The sequence below is a fragment of the Scyliorhinus torazame genome, chromosome 17 (assembly GCF_047496885.1).
Source record: "Scyliorhinus torazame isolate Kashiwa2021f chromosome 17, sScyTor2.1, whole genome shotgun sequence".
In the NCBI taxonomy this organism is placed as follows: Eukaryota; Metazoa; Chordata; class Chondrichthyes; order Carcharhiniformes; family Scyliorhinidae; genus Scyliorhinus; species Scyliorhinus torazame.
In genome coordinates, this window is record NC_092723.1 from 103,223,319 (window position 1) to 103,246,092 (window position 22,774).

Sequence of the window (22,774 nt, forward strand, 5' to 3'; positions counted from 1 at the left end):
TGTTCTCCATGACACCGTGAAAATTGCTCAAGCCAATCACACTCCGAATGGCAACCTTGTATATTCATAGAGGCCCCTGTGGGTATTCATAAGAACATAAGAACTAGGAGCAGGAGTAGGCCATCTGGCCCCTCGAGCCTGCTCCGCCATTCAATGAGATCATGGCTGATCTTTTGTGGACTCAGCTCCACTTTCCCGCCCGAACACCATACCCTTTATTCCTTTATTCTTCAAAAAACGATCTACCTTTGTCTTGAAAACATTTAATGAAGGAGCCTCAATTGCTTCACTGGGCAGGGAATTTCATAGATTCACAACACTTTGGGTGAAGAAGTTCCTCCTAAGCTCAGTCCGAAATCTACTTCCCCTTATTTTGAGGCTATGCCCCTTAGTTCTGCTTTCACCCGCCAGTGGAAACAACCTTCCCGCATCTATCTTATCCATTCCCTTCATAATTTAATATGTTTCTATAAGATCCCCCGCATCCTTCTAAATTCCAACGAGTACAGTCCCAGTCTACTCAACCTCTCCTTGTAATCCAACCCCCTGCACACCCTCCAGCACCAGTACGTCCTTTCTCAGGTAAGGAAACCAAAACTGAACACAATACACCAGGTGTGATCTCACTAACACCTAATACAGTTGCAGCATAACCTCCCTAGTCTTAAGCTCCACCCCTCTAGCAATGAAGGACAAAACTCCATTCACCTTCTTAATCACCTGTTGCACCTGTAAACCAACTTTTTGCCACTGATGCACTAGGACACCCAGGTCCCTCTGCACTGCAGCATGTTTTAATATTTTATCATTTAAATAATAATCCCTTTTGCTTTTATTCCTACCAAAATGGATAACCTCACATTTGTCAACATTGTATTCCATCTGCCAGACCCTAGCCCATTCACTTAACCTATCCAAATCCCTCTGCAGACTTCCAGTATCCTCTGCACTTTTTGCTTTACCACTCATCTTAGTGTCGTCTGCAAACTTGGACACATTGCACTTGGTCCCCAACTCCAAATCATCGATGTAAATTGTGAACAATTGTGGGCCCAACACTGATCCCTGAGGGACACCACTAGCTACTGATTCCGAACCAGAGAAACACCCATTAATCCCTACTCTTTGCTTCCTATTAATTAACCAATCCTCTATCCATGCTACTATTTTACACTTAATGCCATGCATCTTTATCTTATGCAGCAAACCTTTGTGTGGCACCTTGTCAAAAGCTTTCTGGAAATCCAGATATACCACATCCATTGGCTCCCCATTGTCTACCGCACTGGTAATGTCCTCAAAAAATTCCATTAAATTAGTTAGGCACGACCTGCCCTTTATGAACCCATGCTGCGTCTGTCCAATGGGACAATTTCCATCCCGATGCCTCGCTATTTCTTCCTTGATGATAGATTCCAGCATCTTCCCTACCAAAGTTAAGCTAACTGGCCTATAATTACCTGCTTTCTGCCTACCTCATTTTTTAAACAGTGATGTCGCTGCATTGGGTACTTGTCCAGACGCGAGGCTTTGTTTACTGTTAAATTATAGTCCCCACACAGGTGGGCGATTTTCTGGTTTCAGCTCCGGGACTACAGGCGCTACCCAATCAGCAAATTGCACTGGCCTAATGATACCGAGGCTGTCCAATTGGCCTAGCTCATACTCAACCTTCATTAGTAATGCATAGGGAACTTGGCGGGCCCTGAAGTATTTAGAATGAGCCTCGGGGTCAACATGTATCTTGGCCATCGTCCCCTTTATTTTTCCACACCCTCCTGAAAAACGTTTGGGTACTTCCCCAGGTATATTCCACCCCCCCTGGCCCAGCAGACCTGGGCTGGGGCCTTTACTATCAGCGGTGACTAATGGACTGCTGTCTGCCAGCAACTGGGGTAAATGTTGTGCCTGCTATCGCTAGGGGTTCTCCCATATAAGTTGCTAGTCTTGCCTCCGTGTCCTTCAAACTCAATTTCTGCATTCCAGTCCTGATTTTCTCAAATGTCTGCCTCCCAATTACTGAGACCATAGTCCCCGTGTCTAGCTCCATGTCTAGCGTGGCCATTCACCTGCACAGTAATTTTGTTGGGGGCAACCTGTGGCGTGGCAATGCAATTTAGTTTCATGCACTCATCTTCCTTCGGCTGTTTGAAGGTGGAGAGTTCTGACTCTGTTCTGGAGTCTCCCGCAGGTAGGGCAGTGGGCCTGCTGGTTGACCCATGCTTTCCTATCTCTGCGGTTTCGCCGGCCACAAGTGGTGCACCACCACGGACCTTCCTCTGTTGAGTCTGTGGAGGAGTCTCGCCTGGTTGCGGCACCTCCGTGCATTTTCTCTTTGAGGCAATGAAGAAGTACAGCAATAAGTCACCAGTGTAATAACAACCTTGTATTAAAATTCATGTTTATCACCCATAAGGTGCACCTCGGTCTCGTACCATTGTGCCATGCTCCACTAACTCCTGCAAAAACTCAGCGCATCCTCCCTCAGCACTCAGAGAATGGCAGCTCGTTGGTTCTCCCACCTCACACACTGATGACACAGTAATGCTCTGTTGACTCTATCACAGGCCGCCCCCCTCAAACCTCCCCTCCCCCCTCCCAACCACGGAAGGATCGTGCCCCATCTCCCCCTCCCAGACCAATGCTCAGGCCTTTCATGTCTGTCACGTCTGCCAAAATTCTTGAGCAATGAAGATGCCAATGGCTGAAAATGTGTAGAGGGTCTGTCCACCTCCTCAGCAGGTGGAGATAAACACAGGGAGCCCTGACCTTGGAGGAGGCAGTAGCAGCTGAGATATGTCATTCAGCCTCGCAGATCATCCCGTTCAGTGGCAGGCCGCACTCAATTCTCTGCCAGGCAGGAGTTAGACATTCGCAGAGGATAAGAGGAACATTGCTGAGTTTTTTCTGCAAGACACATCATTCTCTAATAATTCGGTAATATTGCTTGTGCGCCCTGTCCATGAATATGCGATTATCACGATAATCTCCTGCTGGCAGGACACGAGTCAGAAGATTTCAGACCCCATCAGGTTTAACCATTAGGCACCAATCAGTGGCACACTAATGCATTGCAATACTGACTGAATTGGCACAATTGACTTGCTAAGGGAGGGTCATGGAGCTGATTGGGAACTGGCTTCCCCCTGTGGCAGCCGAGACATATCTGAATCATGTTGAGACTGCAATGTTCAGTCAGCCTCATCCTTACATGACATCCTCATTCCCCCAGCTCTCATGGGCTGCGGATTAAATGAGTTGTGGTAAATCATGTCAGTATGCAATGAATATTCAGTGAGGAGAGATGTATTTCAATGAGGTCCCTAACCTTCCTTGGTAGGAACCTCGTTACATCACGGCATGTGGCATGGAGAATCAGGAAACATGATTTAGCTGGCGAGAATCGCATTTCTCAATTCTCGACGGATTTTGCACCCACCCAACCTGAACAGTCTCCAAATCATTATTTCACCCCTGATAGCCTGGTGTCCATAACCTTTGCACTCCCGGACAGCTCACGCTCTCAGGCTCTACTCTGCATCCTGAGGGTGGGAGTTCATTCGTCCTCCCCGCGGTGTGGGAACCACCCCTGGTCAGAATTCCTTCACTCTGCCCATGCAGCCTGGCATTTCATAGAACCCCACCCAGGGACTCCACAGTTGCCCCCTGTGCTGACCCTCGGGATTCGCCTGCTCTCACCCACTTTCCAGCTGCCATTCTTTCAGTGGAGATAGTACCAGAAGTCCAGCAAGGGGGACCCGAGAAACACTATCTGCACACCAGCCGCCAGACCCCTTGCGATCCGGACCAATGGGTCCCCCGCGTCATCTCTGCTTTTTCTTTCTTTCATAGAATGTGGACATCACTGGAAAATTACCCATCTCTAAATGCCCTTGAACTGAATGGTTTGCTAGACCAGTTCAAAGGGCAGTTAGAGTCAACAACATGGCTGTGTGTCTGGAGTCACATGTAGGCCAGACCAGATAAGTACGGCAGATTTCCTTCTCTCAAGGACATCAGTGAACCGAAATGGATTTACGGTGATGGTCACCTTTGCAGCTTTCAATTCCAGATTTATTCACTGAATCAAAATTCCACCAGCTTCCATGGTGGGACTTATACCCCTGTTCCCAGGGCATTAGCTGGGCCTCTGGATTACTAGCCGAGCGACATTATCACTGCACTACCATCGCCGCTTAATTACTAAGGTGGTAGTGAGAACTTTTTAGCACAAGAAATAGTTGAGGCAAATAGATTAGATGCATTTACAAGAGGAAGAATCAAAGGTAAGAACCGTAGAATCCCTACATTGCAGAAGGATGCCATTCGCCCCATCAAGTCTGCGTCAACCCTCTGAAAGAGCTCCCTACCTAGGTCCATCCCCATGCCTTATCCCCTTAATCCCACCTAGCCTGCACATCCCAGGGCACTAAGGGGCAATTTAGCAATCCACTTAACCTGCACGTCTTTGGACTGTGGGAGGAAACCGGAGCGCCCGGAGGAAACCCACGCAGACACGGGGAGAACATCCAGACTCCACACAGTCACCCAAGGCAGGAATTGAACCCGGGTCCCTGGTGCTGTGAGGCAGCAGTGCTAACCACTGTGCCATCATGCCGCCCGTAAGGTTAGATGGAGGGGAATGGGAGGAGGCTCATGTGGACCCCCAACACCAACACTGACCTGTTGGCTGATTGGCCAGATTCTGTGCTGTACATTCTATGTAATTGTATATCATGCAGTCCTTTATTCAAACAAAACCTTTCACAAGTTGACCAACAGAGTGCATGTCTGGAGATGTTCCTCTGCCCAGTTGACCAATGATGGCAGTGAGGGTGCTGAGGATTACACTGTGCAAAAGAAAAACAATTAACAAGGGGTGAGGTCAAGAGCAAAATAAATAAACAAATACCTTTGACTTATGCAAAACTTCACACGGAGTTGCCCTTCAGTTAGTAGTCAGATATGTTTCTGAGGTGGGAAGCCCTTTACCTTCCATTCCCCTGATATCATAGAATCATAGCTCCGAATGGTAACTGCACAGAAGGAGGCCGTTTGGCCCATCATGTGCGGTGCTGACTCTCTGTGAAAGCAATTCCGTGAGTGCCACACCCCTTGCCCTTTCCCCAGTAACTCTGCAGGGCCATGGTTGGATCTGCCTCCACCGCACCCTTCAGCAGGCAGTACATTCCAGATTCTAACCACATACTGAGCACAGGTGTTTTTCCTCCTTTCCCGGTTGACTCTTCTTCCTATCGCCTTAAAGCGGTGTCTCTTGGTTCTCAACCCTTCTTCCAATGAGAACAGTTATTCTCAATCCTCTGTGTTCCGACCCCTTATGATTTTGAACACTTCTATCAAATCTCCTCGCAACCTTCTCTCAGGAGAACTACCCAGGTTTTGCCGATCTACCAACCTAATTCAACTCCTGAATCCCTGTAGCCATTCTTGTGAATCTTTTCTGCCTCCGCTCTAATTCCTTCACAATCCTTCCTAAAATGCTGCACCCGGAAATGGTCACCAAACTCCAACTGAGGTGCGTTTTATAAAGGTTCATCATACACTCATTGCTTTTGTACTCTATGCATCTATTTATAAAGCCCAGGGGCCTGTATGCCTTTTTAACTGCTTTCTCAACACGTCCTGCCATTTTCAACGATGTGTGCACATATACCCCCCAGGTCTCTCTGTTCCCCTTCAGAATTGTAACCTTTAACTCAAAACTCAAGAGTTACTGATTTGTTAAAATTAAATTCCAGTGGTCAAATTTGCTTTTTAGGACAGGTTCAAATCTTCATAAAATCTGGATCAGCCAGTACAGTTTTTGAGTATAATTGCCATTATTTAGAATGCCGAGCAAAACCGGGGTCCTACTGACTTTCAAAGGCCAGGCGCGAATCATTTTGGAAGCTTTATAGTTGATCCATTATTGAAACAGTGGGCTGATATACATGTGAACTGCATAGTTAGCTTTAGCCAAACTGACACTGAACATCTGTTCAGTATAAAGTGATCAGTCGGGGCTTATTCACTGGATAATTAGAGCTATGCTTCCTGATTTTCTTGCTCTTGGTGAAGCTTCAGGTTGTGAGAAAACAGCAGAAACTGTCATCCTCTATCAGCCATGTGCTTTGATATCGTTCATAGCCACCAGGGCACGTTTTGCAGTTCATCAACAGAGAAATAAAGGAAGGATATCAGAAGTACTAAAATTCATCAGTATCAAAACTCTATGGCACAAGAAACTGATTGTGACAGTAATTTAGTAACGCAGCATTAATTGAGGAAGAAAGCCTCAAGAGTAAACGCTATCAAAAGCTAAAGTTAGATCTATATTTTAATTTACTCTGAGCAGAAAAATTGCACGAGCAAGCCTCAACGATTTGTACAAGCAACACTAATTTCCTCTAAAAATCAGATTTTAAATTGTTTTCTCGCTTGATTGTGCTTGCTTCGTTCTTTGTTTCTTTTCTTGCCACATCTTGTGACGACCGTCACATATTAAACATTTCCCTTCTGCAGGTTTGCTATGGAAATATCCTTCGAAACGTGGAGCACAGCGGATTGGTTCCACATTAAGCAGAAGGGCTGGCCAGTGACCTTCCTAATCTTGTGAGTTGCTCTGTATTTGAATCCTTCAGATGGAATACCATTGATTCCTTCTTCTTCTTGGGTAGTCCCTCAGTGTTGAGGATGACTTGCTTCAACTTCGGGAAGGTGGGTTGTGCAGTGGCTGAAGAATCTGATCCTGGATCCACAGTCTCTGCCACAGGTTTGGCAGGTGCTGCTTGATGAGGTGGGTGGGTGGGACACTCTGGATTCTGCTCTCTCCTTCTGCTGATTACGCTTGGCCTCCGCGTGCTCCATCCTACGACACTCGAGGTGATTGGCACCTTCGCGGAAGCTGTTTTGCCAGCTTGTGCATTCTAAGGCAAGCGATTCCCACATGTTGGTGGGGATGTTGCATTTATTTAGGGAGGCTTTCAGAGTGTCCTTGTAACGTTTCCTCTGCCCTCCTAGTGATCGCTTTTCACTGCGGAGCTTGGAGTAGAGCACTTGTTTTGGGAGTCGTGTCGGACATGCGGGCAATGTAGCCCGCCCATAACAGCTGGTCGAGGGTGACCAGTGCCTCAATACTGGGGATATTGGCCTGGGAGAGGACACTCATGTTGGTATGCCTATCCTGCCAGTGGATTTGCAGTATTTTGTGGAGGCAGCGTTGGAGATATCTCTCTAAAGATTTGAGATGTCTGCTGTACATTGTCCATGTTGCTGATGCATACTGGAGGGTGGGGACCAGAGCTGCTCTGTAGACCATCAGCTTGGTACTGGATTTGAGGTCTCAGACTTCGAACACTCTGTTCCTCAGGCATCCGACAACTTCATTGGCGCATTGGAGTCGATGTTAAATTTCATCGTCAATGTTCTGCTCGCACTGATAGGAGGCTCTCGAGGTATGGGAAATGATCCACATTGTCCAAGGGCTCACCCGAGACCTTTTGGTCAGGGGATAGTTTTGTGCGGCAGGAGCGGGCTGGTAGAGAACTTTTGTTTTGCGGATGTTTAGTCTAAGACCCATTCTCTTATATGCGTCAGTGAATATGTCGATGAAGGTTTGTAGCTCAGCTTCTAAATGTGTGCATACACCGCCGTTGTCTGTGTACTGCAGCTTGATGACAGAGGTTGCGGTGGTCTTGGTTCTGGCCTGGACGAGTAGGAGGTTGAACAGTTTCCCGCTGGTCCGGTAGGTTAACTCCACCCTAGCGGGGCACTTCAGGGTGACGGGGTGGAATGTTGCTGCGAGACAAATGGAGAAGAGCGTTGGTGAGATGACACAGACCTGTTTGCACATGTATTGGGTCTGTGGTGGTTCTGTTGGTGAGGATCACGACTTGCATATCATCATGGAGCAGGCGGAAAATGGTGATGGATTTCTGAGGGCAGCCGAATTTGAGGACGATTCTCCACAGACCCTCATTGTTGACAGGGTCGAAGGCCTTTGCGAGATCGAAGAAGGTCATGTACAGAGGTTGATGTTGCTCTCTGCACTTTTCCTGGATTTGTCACGTGCTGAATATCATATTCATTGACCCTCTTGATGGGCGGGGACGGTTGAGGAGTATTCTTGCGATCACCTTTCCCGTGGCAGAGAGTAGGGAAATCCCTCTGTAATTTCTATAGTCAGACTTATCTCCTTTCTTGAAGGTGGTCACGATTAAGACCTCTCTGAGATCATCCAGCATGCTCTCTTCCTTCCAAACAAGGGTGATGAGGTTGTGGATTCTCGTCAAGAGTGTATCTCTGCCGCATTTTAGTACTTTGATGGAATGCCATTGATTTATGGCAGAAGCCATTCTATTGACTTGAAGCCAGTTGCTTTATCGTTTTGTTCACTCCGGTTTAACGTGGATCGAGAACAAGCTCACCCAGAGAATGATGGTGTGGAAGTGATTCCGTGGTTCAGGAGACTGTTGAATGCTCTGCCCAGTGAGGCAGAATCTCATGCCAGTTCAATAGGTGCTTATTACCATCTACTGAGAGGACTGTTGGTATTAGTGGTACAGTTGGTTTTGGGGCCATTGACAGAGCGGAGACTTTCATGGGGAGCGTTCAGGTCGTGCTTATTGGTTTCTGGTATTTTATATCTTGTACACAATTGGATAGGTTCATGCAAGGGTTAGTCTCTGTAGGCAAAATATAAAATGATGGAAAATCTCAGCAGGTGATGAATCTATGGGGACAACAAACTAACTATAACTCAGGCTGGCCAGATGGAAAGGTATCATAGATTATCATAGAATTTACAGTGCAGAAGGAGGCCATTCGGCCCATCGAGTCTGCACCGGCTCTTGGAAAGAGCACCCTACCCAAGGTCCACACCTCCACCCTATCCCCATAACCCAGTAACCTCACCCAACACTAAGGGCAATTTTGGACACTAAGGGCGATTTATCATGACCAATCCACCTAACCTGCAATCTTTGGACTGTGGGAGGAAACCGGAGCACCCGGAGGAAACCCACGCACACACGGGGAGGATGTGCAGACTCCGCACAGACAGTGACCCAAGCCGGAATCGAACCTGGAACCCTGGAGTTGTGAAGCAATTATGCTATCCACAATGCTACCGTGCTGCCCCAATCTTGTTCCTTGGATTGAAGACCTCAATTCCAAGTTGGCGGAGTTCTTACCTACACAAAATTGGACCTCAGTCATGCATACCTGCATCTAGATTTGGATGAAGAGTCCCAGAGCTTTGCCCACAAAGACCTCTTTCAGTACACAAGACTATTGTTCGACATCGCTTCAGCCTGTGCTATTTTCTAGTGCATGATGGAAAATCTTCTCCAAGGAATTCCCAAGGTGATGATCTACCTTGAAGACATTCTTGTCATTGGCATGACCTCTAAAGTACATATGTCTAGCCTAGAGGAAGTGTTAAAGAGATTTTGGGATGCAGGGTCCATCACAAATGTGAAAAATCTACTTTCCAGCCCTCAGAATTGACATATCCAGGATTTTGTGTTGATGCGACAGGCTTGCATTCCCTGGAGGAAAAGATCAAAGTAAAGTCACAGTACCCAGAAATGTCAGCGACTTCAAATCCTTCCTCGGTATGATAAATTATTATGGAACATTCATTTCAAATTGAGCCACGACACTGGTACCATTACATCAGCTACTAAAGAAACATCAGCTGCGACAATGGAGGGAGATCCAAGAGGAAGCTTTCTGAGTAATGAAGCAAGCCTTCCAGTCCTCAAGCCTCTTAGTGCATTTTGACCTGGGGAAACTGATCGTATTCACCTGTGATACGTCCCTTACGGTATAGGGACATATTACCCCACAAGATGGGAGATGGTTCAGAACGCCCCATCTCCTTTGCGTCGAGGACCATTTCAGAAGTGGAACGGAACTAAGCCCAGATCGAAAAGGATGGCTTCGCAGTTATATATGGTGTGAAGCAATTCCACCAATATGTGTATGGATAGCAGTTTGACATAGTCACTGACTATAAGCCATTACTGGAACATTTAAGGGAAGACAAGCCCATACTTCCCATAACCTCGGCGAGGGTGCAGTGTTGGGCCTTGCTGCTGGTGGCCTACAATTATGCTTTCCAGCCTCGCCCGGCATGCAAATTGTCAATGCAGATGCATTGAGATGACTCCCCCTGCTGAAGAACGTCCCACCACCACCAGTACCCCAGGAAATCATATTGGCTTTGAACCTCCTAAACACCCTGCTGGTGTCAATGAGACATATTCGCAACTGCACCCAGAGAGACCCTAAACTATCAAAGGTGAAGAGAATGATACAGACCGGATGGCTGTATGAGATATCAGGGCAAATAAGGCCCTATTTTACCTGTCAGGACGAGTTGATCTGTGAGGATGGTGTGATTCTGTGGGGATCACGGGTAGCCATTCAGCCTCCAGCCAGGGACCTCTCTTACAGGAGCTGCGCAGTGCCCACCCAGGGCAGACAAAGATGCTGGCACACAGCTATGTCCTGTAGTCAGGTACAGATACAGCAATTGAACAATTGGTACAACAGTGCCACCCTTACTCAACACAGCACTCCCTGCCTCTGTTGGACACCCTCCACCCTTGGAAATGACCATGTTTCCCTTGGACCCCGTTGACTATGTGGGCCCTTTCACGGGCAAATTGCTTTTAGTCTTGTTGATGACCACTCTTAGTGGCTGTGGATAAAGACGATGGGGACAACAACCTCAGTGGCGATGGTGGATGCCTTGTGCTGAGTGTCCCTTATTCATGGACTTCTGGAACCCATTGTGTCGGACAATGGCACCCTTTTTACAGACAATGACTTTCATCTGAGCCAACGGCATACGACACACGAGGATGGTCCCCTACCAGCCAATGCCTAACAGTTTGACAGAGAGGGCCATTCAGACTTTCAAGAATGTAATGTGGAAACAGTGTGACAAACCTTTGCGCCAAAGATTGGCCAATTTCTCATTGCCGTATAACTCAAGCCCCCACACCACCACGGGAGTCACACCTGCTGATCTGCACATGGGCCGTCGCCTCAGAACCCAGTTGGATTTTGTGTTTTCTATTTTGGCAGGGGGGGTGGAGACATGTCAGTCCTCTCAGAGGAGGCAACGGTCAAAGCAGAGGGGCAACAGGCTGGCTGGATGGATTGTGGCCCAGTCAGGACCTGTGTCATATATGGTCAATGTAAATGGAAGGACTGTCGACCACTTGAGGAGTTGGAGGAAGGTGGCCCCCCTATTTGGATACAAATTCCACCAGTGTTATTGACACTCTTCTAAATGTTTCTGAGCAAAGGGAGCTGAGGACTCTGGAATCCACTCAGCCAGCTGTGCCAATGGAAGCCGGCAAGGCTAGTACTCCTGTCGTTGAGGCGATGCCTCCTGAAGTGTCACTGGCTGCTGACAACTTGACTACCTCGAACGATGCCAGGCCTTTGGGTGGGGCTGCGGAGTTCTGGAAGGACCCACAGGTCTCCGGACTGATCGACTTTTTGATGGACTTTCTTTCCCCTTGTTGTCCCTCGTCATATTTATAAATTTTATACACAGTTTTGTGTAGTTTGTAATAGGGGATTTCAAAGGGGGAGGGATGAGGTAGCATGGCTCCTTTAAGGGGGGTGGGCCAATCGTACGGGAGCTTGCAAATCTCAGCCAATGGGGGTTTGCGTGGGTCCCTGGGAGCAGGTACCCCGAGCAGTGCGGACCAGAGAGCTGAAGAGTAAAGACCTGTTGTATTGAGTTCTGCGCCTGTTACTTACCTGCCTTTCATCAATAAACTCCTTGTAAACTATTAGAAGCCTCCAGTGTTTGTCTCGAGCCACCACAGAAAGAGACCTGCTCATCTAATCATATGGAACTGGACAGAGGTCAGGGAAGAGGTCAGCAGCCAGAGAACCACACAGTAATTCCCCGAGTGGGTCTTTCCCCACTCGACAAGGATGAATGTCACATCTTGGTTCTGTGAGAGGGTCAGCAACTGGATAAGTGTGAGGGTGGAGATCCAACATACCGGGGATCAGGCTGCTGCATCTCCTGTCAAAGTAATACATTTAGCTCTGTCAAGGGCTGCAAGCATGGCACTGCCAACCCTTGCAAGTTTGCTCCAAAGTGCCGCAATTCCACATGCATACCTGTCGCCACAAAGTCAGCAGCAAGTTTGCCAGCCACGTGGGCATTGTACCTGTTCTTGTGGGGTGCCTAACATTCTTCGTTCATGTTCCCACAAGAGAATAGGATCCACAAAGTAAAGGAAAGGTCACAGACTATTGGCATGATCCTAATGCGCACAATCCTGATGCCCATGGAGGAGGAGACTCTAGAGCTGGCAGGCCAACATGGCGGCTGCTCTATCACAGACCGTGAGGCAGGAGTGCAGTCACGGGAGGGTGAATAGCCTCATGAATGGGCCTCACCACTTCAAGTCGGCATGAGGGATGGTGTTCCTCCCTCCACGACACTTACATTGACTCGGACATCTGTGGAATCTGGAGGGCCCAATTTGGAAAGACCAAACACCTTGATCTTTCTGTTGTCTCCTGCAGGTTAACTGCAGGAACAAAGAACTCCTGTCTCCGGCAAACATTTGTCTACCTCGGAGTAGGAGAAAGAGACATCAGAGTGTGCTCCATCACATACCTTCCTCCACCTCAGAAAATTTCATACTTAGATTTAGACTCTCAGCCTGGTGAGAATATTGCACACACCACTGGCAAGCTGTCAGAGGCTATGACAGCTGAGGCCACTGATATTCAGAGTGGGACGTTAGGCCCAAACTGAGCCCCAGGCCCTTGGTGCCATCAGTAGGGAGGTCGATGCTGAAAGTCAAATGTGAGGTGTCACGTTTGGACACTCCACCCCGGCCATCAGCACTGTGATTTTCCTCTTAACTGTATGCATGGTCTCTTCCATGGAGAGATTGGAAACTTTCATTGAGCTCCACATCCAGTAGACCAGTCAGTGGATGCCAGAGGTGGATGCATACCTGTGCACCATTACCTTGTCCATGAACTCAAGGGAACAGTGGCAAGACGAAAGGGGGGTGAGGCGCCTGGGGTTTCCTCCACTAGGCACTGATCTTTCTCAGGTAATCAGGTATGCCCTTTGAGAGAGGAGGAGTGGCTACTTTCTGGTTCTGGGGGCTCCAGCCAGGACCTTTCTGGTATGGACAATAGTGCCTCAATACCTCTGCCAGTGACTTCAGTGCTTCAAGTTGCTACAACGACAGAGGAGGCTCCCGGGCGTGTGTCCCTCAGCATGTTGGGGCCCTCCAGGCCTCAGGGAGCTGTAAGACAGCCGCCCACTGTGATGATGTGCATCAATGTAAATGCCTGTAGGCTAACTAGACACTAGAGGGAGCACCAGAAACATCACACATACACACTCAACCAATAGATCAGTTAGATAGGAAACGACCAATGGACATTCACGATACACACAGAGGTGACACGACCACATGGGGGCATTACACCAACCCATATATAAAGGACACCACACACATGATCTGCCTCTTTCCAGTGGAGACAGTCAGTGAGTACAGACACAGGGTTGATTCAATATCACTCCCACCACGTGGATTGCAGCAACTGGTTAGTCAGTCTGGGTAGCTACAGTAGGATTAGCAGTAGTGTCGAACTTGAGTAATAGAAGTGTAAATAGTTTAATAAACGTGTTGAAGTTATCTCCACGTCTGAACCTTCCTTTGTCAAGTGCACCACAAGGAAGCCGCTTATGTTACACCTAGAACATAACAAATCATGGTACCAGGACTGAACTGTTTCAATCCATATAGCCATACCTCAGTGTACAGTGACAACCAGCAATGATACCCAGGCAAGATATTCGAGATCCGGGTTCCGCAGCAGCTCCAGTGCCACGGCGATCTCCGCGAAAACTGGCGGGTATTCCGGCAAATGTTTTAAATCTTCCTGGTAGCAGCCGAACTAGAAGACCTGGCCGATGCTGAAAGGACAGAGCTTCTGCTCACCATCGCCAGTGCCAGAGCAGAAGAAATCTTTTAAAAATTCAAGTTCTCCAAAGGGCAAAACAGGAGCGACTTCCAGGCAGTCCTGGACAAATTCGGCAAATACTGTGAGGAAAACACACTCCAACCAGCAAGAAAAGGTAAGAGAAGCACCAGTACTCACCACGAGGCTGAGATCCCGGAGCAGAGAACAATTTTGATAGGCGGCCATCTTTCTAAAGGGACTGGACTTGCGCAGTTGCGAGACGCTGCGCGTGCGCAATCACGAAAACGGCCCCGGTACAGGAACAGCGATTTTCGCATGCGCAAATGCTTCCTACGTATGATGTCACATGCATCATGACGTCAGAGGCCTCTGACCACACCCATTTAAAGAAGAAAAGTCCCAAATCAAAGAAAAAATCTTTTAAAGCCGTAAAACATCCTTCCTTCACCTGGAATGACAGCACAATGCCTCAAATTGAACCAGGAAATGAAATTAACCTCCGAAGAACCCTGCAACAAGCAGTTACCTACGCCCAAACCGATGATTCCGATCTTGAATACTTCGATACCGACCTTTACATTTTCTCTGGACCTCGCGAGCCCAAAGCCAGCTCCGAAGCAAACAGTGATGATATGGTCCTAGAAGTCAACGACTCAGACGAACCTTTCACCTTGGGAGGCTACCCCAGTACCAAATCCGAACCGCAACTAGACGTGTTGCACATTGACGACCCCGACGACGAGTTCTTTGGATTTGAGGATCTTCAGCCCAGCAGATATGACATCCCAACTCGTGAGTGCAGGATGATGCTGCAGCCTGAAACCAAGAGACAGAGAGCGGTACAAGCCCACAGAGAGCGGCCAGCTGCCACACAGAGCGTGGTCCACGCACTGCTCAGGGTTCCCGACTCTACGAAAGAAGACACGCAAGACTCCACATCGCAGTCCTTGCATGAACAAGAAGTGACTCCAGTGTCACAAGCCTCCACAGCTCGCTCATGGACAGACTCCACAATTGCAGAAATGCAAGACTCCAGAGCGCAGTCCTTGCACGAACAAGAAGTGATTCCAGTGTCACAAGCCTCCACAGTGAGCTCGTGGACAGCCTCCACGACAGAAACAATGCAAGACTCCGACGCGCAGTCCTTGCAGGAACAAGACCATGAGGGTCGAGCAACCTCCTCTGACCAACTAGCGGCAGACGATGCAAGTCTGCCATGCTCAAGTAAACAGCAAGAAGACTATGACAGTCTACCACGCTCCAGTGCACAACAGGACGACCATGACGGTCTATCATGCTACAGTGAAGAACAAAGCGACGATGACAGTCCAAGCCCAAATGAAGGACAACTGCAAGACAATGACAGTCCACCCACATTGTTTGCGCCATCAGATGAAGACTCTGACAATTTACCCAACCTAAGTGAACAACAAGCAGCTACTGAGGCTCTACCCACGGTATGTGAGACGAGTGACGACAGCATCCCACTTCCCATACAAGATGTGCAAAATGACAGACCTCAGATAGTGTGTACAGAGGCACTCGACGATCACTGTGAGACCACTGGTGACTCCGGTGACACCATGATACTTCCACCCACATTCGCTCGAACCTCTCCACAAGTCAATGCATTCCTGCATGTTCCGACTTCAGACGTGCAGCTTCAAGAAATCTCAGCTGACTCCAGTGAACCTGGTAAGACTCCGGACGGAGAGCATCAACAAACCAACACTGATTCAGTTAAAACAGACCAGACTCCAGATGGGGAGCAACCAAACGCCGAGTCTGATTCACGTAAGCCGGACTTTACTCCAGACAGGGAGTGCCGCAACCTCAGTGATGGCACGCTCAGGGTGACAGCAGATGCCACAATGACAGGAGACGAGTCACTTAACAATTACACTGGGTCAGTAATAACAAGCAGCGGCTACAGTCCAAGAGGAATACACCAATATTCACCACAGCTATATCCATACATTCTTTCCACACCAACAGTGCAGCCAATGACAGCTCATGCTGGACAAACCCAGTATTCAGGCATGCAGCAGCCAGCAGTCTATGCAGCATATTCTCAATCAGGCCAGCACTACGGATTGCCCACTAATGGAATCAAGACCGAAGGAGGAAAACTGCAAGCGCAATCTGCACTGCAGACTGGATGCCTTAGTTACAGCCCAGGATTTGCTGCACCCCAGCAAGGCCAGACGGCATATTCCTATCAGATGCAAGGTTCTAGTTTCACACCATCACCAGGTATTTATGCGAGCAACAATTCTGTTTCCAATTCGACAAGCTTCAACGGTTCTCAGCAGGATCACCCTTCCAGCACAGCATGTGGCCAGAACCAGTATGTACAGTCTTATCCAACTTCAACATATGGCACATCCATGACCTCCAATGATACTGTTGATGGTACCTCTTCAACGTCAACACCTTATCAGCTACAAGATGCCATCCGACAGCACCATCACAAACATCGAAAAAAGAAAGGGACTCCAAATCAGACAACAAAGTGATTTGACCACTTCTTGGTTCCTGTGGCACAGGGACGTTGATGGTGTTCATAACCAAGAGAGACATTTGACCATGATGATTGATGGTGTTTGGACTCACACAAATGATTTGGACTTATTGTTTAATCACTGTTCCCATGACTTGTATATATATACCTTACCTTATCTACCTGTTCTTTGTTCAATTTTCTCAATGTGTAGAGAAAATATGTAACATATAAAAAAGGGGGAATGTGGTGATGTGCATCAATGTAAATGCATGTAGGCTAGCTAGACACTAGAGGGAGCACCAGAAACATCACACACACACACAATCAACCAATAGATCAGTTAGATAGGACACGACCAATGGACATTCACGATACACACAGAGGTGACACGACCACAGGGGGGCATTACACCAACCCATATATAAAGGACACCACACACATGATCTGCCTCTTTCCAGTGGAGACAGTCAGTGAGTACAGACACAGGGTTGATTCAATATTATACCCACCACGTGGATTGCAGCAACTAGTTAGTCAGTCTGGGTAGCTATAGTAGGATTAGCAGTAGTGTCGAACCCGAGTAATAGAAGTGTAAATAGTTTAATAAACGTGTTGAAGTTATCTCCACGCCTGAACCTTCCTTTGTCAAGTGCACCACAAGGAAGCCGCTTATGTTACACCTAGAACAGAACGAATCACCCACATCATCCCAGGTCACAGGACAGCAAAGTCAGCAGCCTGGAAACACTTCAGCTGGCAGTTAAAGGAGAAAACCACGTAGGGGCATTCGGAAAATAATTAAGAAAAAGCTCTAGTTGGGCATCACATGTAAATAGAAAGTTGGAAGTGTTTAGTATGTAGGCATCATGGTTGCTCCCAGAATACTGTGCACACACCTGCGGTAAACATTGGGGGAGGCCGCAGATGAGTTGTATGTTGAGGAAGTGAACTCCTTTCCTGCTGATGAAGGCCCCTGTCTGGCCCAGAGGAGCCTTGATGGTCATGTGCATGTAGTCTAGCACACCTTACACCTGGGAAGTCCAGCGATGGCCCCACATCCTCTCACTGTCTCAGACTGATTGGATCAGTTTGAAAGTTACATTGGTTGGATCTGTTGATGAGGGCATAGGTCACCACATTGAGGCAGTGATACGTGGCAGTATGGGAGTTGCCACATGTCTCCAGTGGGCCCCTGGAAGATGCCAAATTTATACAGAGTCACAGCCATGGTGACTTTTACTGCCTCTGGCATCAGCTGAACAGCAATCAGAACTCAGCCCCTCCACCACCATGGCACAAAGATCAGCCGTGGCCTATCAGGACAGGCCCAGTCAACATCGATATTGATGTTCCAACACCTGGAGGAAGCTTACACTTTTTCTGTAATCACTGCCCACAGGGCACCCTCTTCTCCACAGTGGAGCCTGCTCGTGGTCCCACCTGTGGCCTTCTGCCTCTCCCCCATCCCAAAGTTGAAGATGGTCAGGAGGTTACCCTCCCTCCCTCTCTCCCTCTCAGCTTGTTCTCCTTGCTGGACAGTCCACCTCCAGAGTGGGCAATGCCCATGGCACTTGGGCACTGCTGGTCTGAGAGCCAGTCTGTCAGATGATTTCTCAACACTGTCTACCAATCCCCCCCTATCTCAATTGATGTCATGTCAGGAGATAGAGGGAACAATGGAGGCACGACCCGAAATCCCTGACACGGTAAAGGCCCTCCACTTGATGTGAATCACTCTGACTGCACTATCCTAGCCTCCCTGTGATGATGAACTGCCTGAACCAATGGTTGCTGAGTGCAGCAATGACCTCTGCTGCCACCCAAGTTCTGAACATAAAAATGTGCCGAGGCTCTGACCCCATCAGTGGTCCCTCTGCATTTTATGTGAAATGCAAGTGGGCCCATAAGAGGCTGTTCAATGGTGTCTTTAATCATCTCAACAAGCTCTCAGTTGTCAACTTTGGTTAAGGACACGCCATTCAGACTCAAGTTGCTGTCTGACGCTAGTGAAGTGTAGTAATGGGGTGAGGGCAACAGAGGTCCATCAACCCCTCTCCCTCCCGCCTGCCCGGCCAAGGCTGTGTGATGTCCAATGTGAAGACATAAAATCCAGCATTTCAATTCTTAGAAAACAAACTTGGAGAAATTGTCACAAGAAGACCTTGGAATCCTCTGAATCATCAAGCTCATAAACTCCTTATGGTGCAGAAAGAGGCTATTCAGTCCATCAAGTCTATGCCAACTATCCAATCTGTCCCATGCGTCCTCTTTATTCCCACAACCCTGAAAATGTATTTTCACCAATTTTACCATCACCAAATTCCCCAACATCAACATCTTGGGCGTTACCATTGACCAGGAACCTAACTGGGCCAGTCACATAAATACTATGACTACGAAAGCAGGTCAGAGGTTGAGAATTCTCTGGAGATTAACCCACCTCCTGACTCCCTGTATCCTCTCCACAATCCGCAAGGCACAAGTCAGGAGTGTGATGGAATACTCTCCACTTGCCTGGATGAATGCAACTCCAACGACACTCAAGAACCACCCAGGACAATGCAGCCCGCTTGATTGGCAACCCATCCACAAACATTCACATCCTCCACCACAAATTCACAGTGACAGCCGTGTGTACAAGATGAACTGCAGGAACTCACCAATAGTATCTTCCAAACTCAAGACTGCTGCCATCTAGAAGGACAAGGGCAGCAGATGCATGGGAACCCCACCACCTGGATGTTCTCCTCCAAGCCACTCACCATCCTGACTTGGAAATATATTGCTGTTGCTCCACTGTTGCTGGGTCAAAAACCAGGAACTCCCTCCCAAACAGCACTGTGAGTGTACCTACACTACAGATTACCTGAAGTGCTCATGCAGATGTTTGAAAATAAGGACCAGAATAGGCCATTCGGCCCATTGGACCCACCACATTCTGCCAATTGTGTGAGCTTGCACAGCTCACCCACCTTGAGCAATGTTAAAGGCCGAAAAGCAGAGAGATTTCAGTCAATTCAGGAAAAAGGGGGAAATCCCAGATCTAGACAGCTTGAGGTGACTAGAGTTGCCCTTGATATTTCAGAGTCAAAACTGTTATAACCAGCATGAGACCTACGGGGATGAACCAATTCACCTTCCCGTGAGCCTCTGTGACTACGGGCTTCCCCACTGAAGAGCGAGGGCCCATTAGTGGAGTAAATGGATTCGAGCATAAAAGCCGGCCCAGATGAGAGCCTAGCATGTGTCAGTCCGGCTGGGGTCTTAAGTGTACTGTGCATATCATTTAGTTCTTAATTAAACAGTTTTCTTTACGCCTCTCATTTGGACTCTTCTGTGGACACTAAAAAAACTAAAAAGCAAATTACCTCCGCAACTGGAAGTACCACTTCCCCTCAGAAACTCATTCGGTTCCCATTTAAAGGCTGTAATAACTATATATCAATGGCCTATTTAGCTTCAGAGGGCAATGATTTTTAACCTATTTATTTCCCCTCCCCCCCCCCCCCCCCCCCCCCCAACCACCACCACACACACAGATTTTATAGGCACGAGCTCCATCTCTTTAATTCAAAGCTTTCAACATCTTGAAAATCTCCATTCGGCCACCTCTTCATCTTTTGTGTTTGAAAGAGGACAGCCCTACCTTCTCCAAATCTAAACAGGAAATGCTGAAAATGCTCAGCAGGCCAGATAGCATCTGCTGAGTGAGAAGCAGAGTTGATGTTTCAGGTCGATGGTGATCCTTAATCAGAACCAAGGAAATAACTAACCTTTCCAAGGTAGGGGCTGGTTTAGCACAGGGCTAAATCTCTGACTTTGAAAGCAGACCAAGGCAGGCCAGCAGCACGGTTCAATTCCCGTGCCAGCCTCCCCGAACAGGCGCCGGAATGTGGTGACTAGGGGCTTCTCACAGCAACTTCATTTGAAGCCTACTTGTGACAATAAGCGATTTTCATTTTTTATTTTCACTGTCTCCTCATAACTGAAATCCTTCATCCCTGGTAACATCCTGGTAAAATCTCCACTGTTTCCTACGGCTTTTCTTTATTTTTCCTGAAGTGCCCAACCAGAATTATCCTCAGCTGAGGCTTAACCAGGGATTTATAAAGTTCCAACAAGACGTCTTTGCTTTTATATTCTATGCCTATATTAATCAACTCAATATAAGTTGGAACAAATCGGAGACTGGAGGCCTAAATTCAAAGCTCAAGCAATCAAACAGGTAAATCTCAGGATTACAAGGGTAAGTAGAGATAAAGATGGTCATTTATTACTAGTCAAAATAGTCGTTTGATAACACAGAACTTGAGTATTGAAGAGAAACAAAATAGACATTTTTGTCGAAGCTTTTCATCTTGAACTCATCAGGACAATTGTCAAGAATACCAAATGTAAAGGGAGTGACTATTTATACTGCATGAGAAGAGAGTGCCAATCAGCAGTCTGTTGTCATACAATATAAACTGTTGTTCCCTTTATATTTGGTATTCTTGTGGATTGTCCTGATGAGTGCAAGATGAAAAGCTTCAACAAAAATTGTCTCCTTTTTTTTCAGCAATACTAGTCAAGATGTTCTTCCAAGGAAACCACTCGCCTGGAAATTATAATGTAGACCATAAGGTCTGATACAAGCTTTCTTTCATTAGCTTTAGTGACACAGTGAGCAATGTTTCTGAACCTTTCTTGGGGAAATTGGGATGTGCTGAGTTTATGATGATGGCTATAGTTGGGCCAAACACGGTTACCGATGCCCTAACTGTTACATGTTGGTTAGTCCAGTTTCGGAATGGTTACTGAGATGTTGGTATGTTCAAATAACAACTGGTTTATTTTATACAATTGGACTATGTACTCCTATCCATAAGCAGGTGTTACACTGTTGAATCCACAAATATTCTTCTCTCCTCTCCTCTAAGTCATGTGTTCTCTAACATCACCATTATTGGAGGTGCTATTTATTTGGTCCCACAAAGCAACCCTCACAAACCGTAATCCTACATCAACCTTTTGCCTCTCGCTTTGAGATTCTAGAATCTGAATTCAAACCGACTAATTATGCTACTTCTTGTTCCTCCTCAATCCTCATCTCGTTTCCTTGGACATTGGACTTTGAAATTCATGCCGATGATTTCTGCTGAATATTTGGAGCTTCCATTACGAAGAAATATTTGCCAAATGGTTTCCATAAGTAGTGGTTGAAGTCTGATTCAGTGAGAAGTCAAAAGCTTCACCTGTTTTGCACCTTTATTCCCTGCAATAACTAAATGCCACCGACCCCAGGCACTTTTACCAGAAGTGTCAGTTACACAGGAAGCTTCAATTGTAGATGTGGCCCACAATTAGTCAGACATCCCGTTGTGTGGATCGGTCTCCACATTTCTTCCCCAACAAAAGGAATCAAGCCAAGGAAGGAAAATGGAGGTGTGCAATTAAGTGAGAAGCAGCCTTACCCTGAGGCTAAAGCAGACAAGGGTTTAGTTTCTGCACACCATATGTTGTTTCGAGAAAAATGCTCTAGTGAGGCAAAATAATGATTATCATTATCAAAGAAGTGAAGCTTTCCAGCATCACAGAGCTCTTCAGTTCCAGTATATACTGCATAATGTAAAATGTGTATCAAAGCTGGACATTGGGGCAGCACGGTGGCACAGTGGTTAGCACTTCTGCCTCACAGCACCAGGGACCCCAGTTCAATTCTGACCTTGGTTGACTGTCTGTGCGGAGTCTGCACCTTCTCACCGTGTCTGTATGGGTTTCCTCCGGGAGCTCCGGTTTCCTCCCACAGTCTAAAGATGTCCAGGTTAGGTGGATTGGCCATGCTAAATTGTCCCTTAGTATCCAACGGTTAGCTGGGGTTACAGGGATAGGCTGGAGGAGTGGGCCTAGATAGGGTGCTCTTTCAGAGGGTCGATTCAGACTCAATGGGCTAAATGGCCTCCTTCGGCACTATAGAGATTATATGGATTGGCGCGGTGAAATGGATAATAATGCTGAAGAGGTGATTTTTCCCCAAAAACTAACATAATATGATGTAGCTTTTTGCCTTTATTCTTTCATGGGATACTGGCATCGTTAATTGCTAATTCCCTAATTGCCCTTGCAGAGGACAGTTCAGCATCCATATTGGTGTGGATCTGGAGTCACAGGTCGACCAGACTGGGTAAGGATGGCAGAGTTCTTTCCCTAAAGGACATTAGTGAACCAGGTGGGTTGTTGTGACAATCGGTGATAGTTTCATGGTCACCATTACTGAGACTAACTTTCAATTCCACATTTATT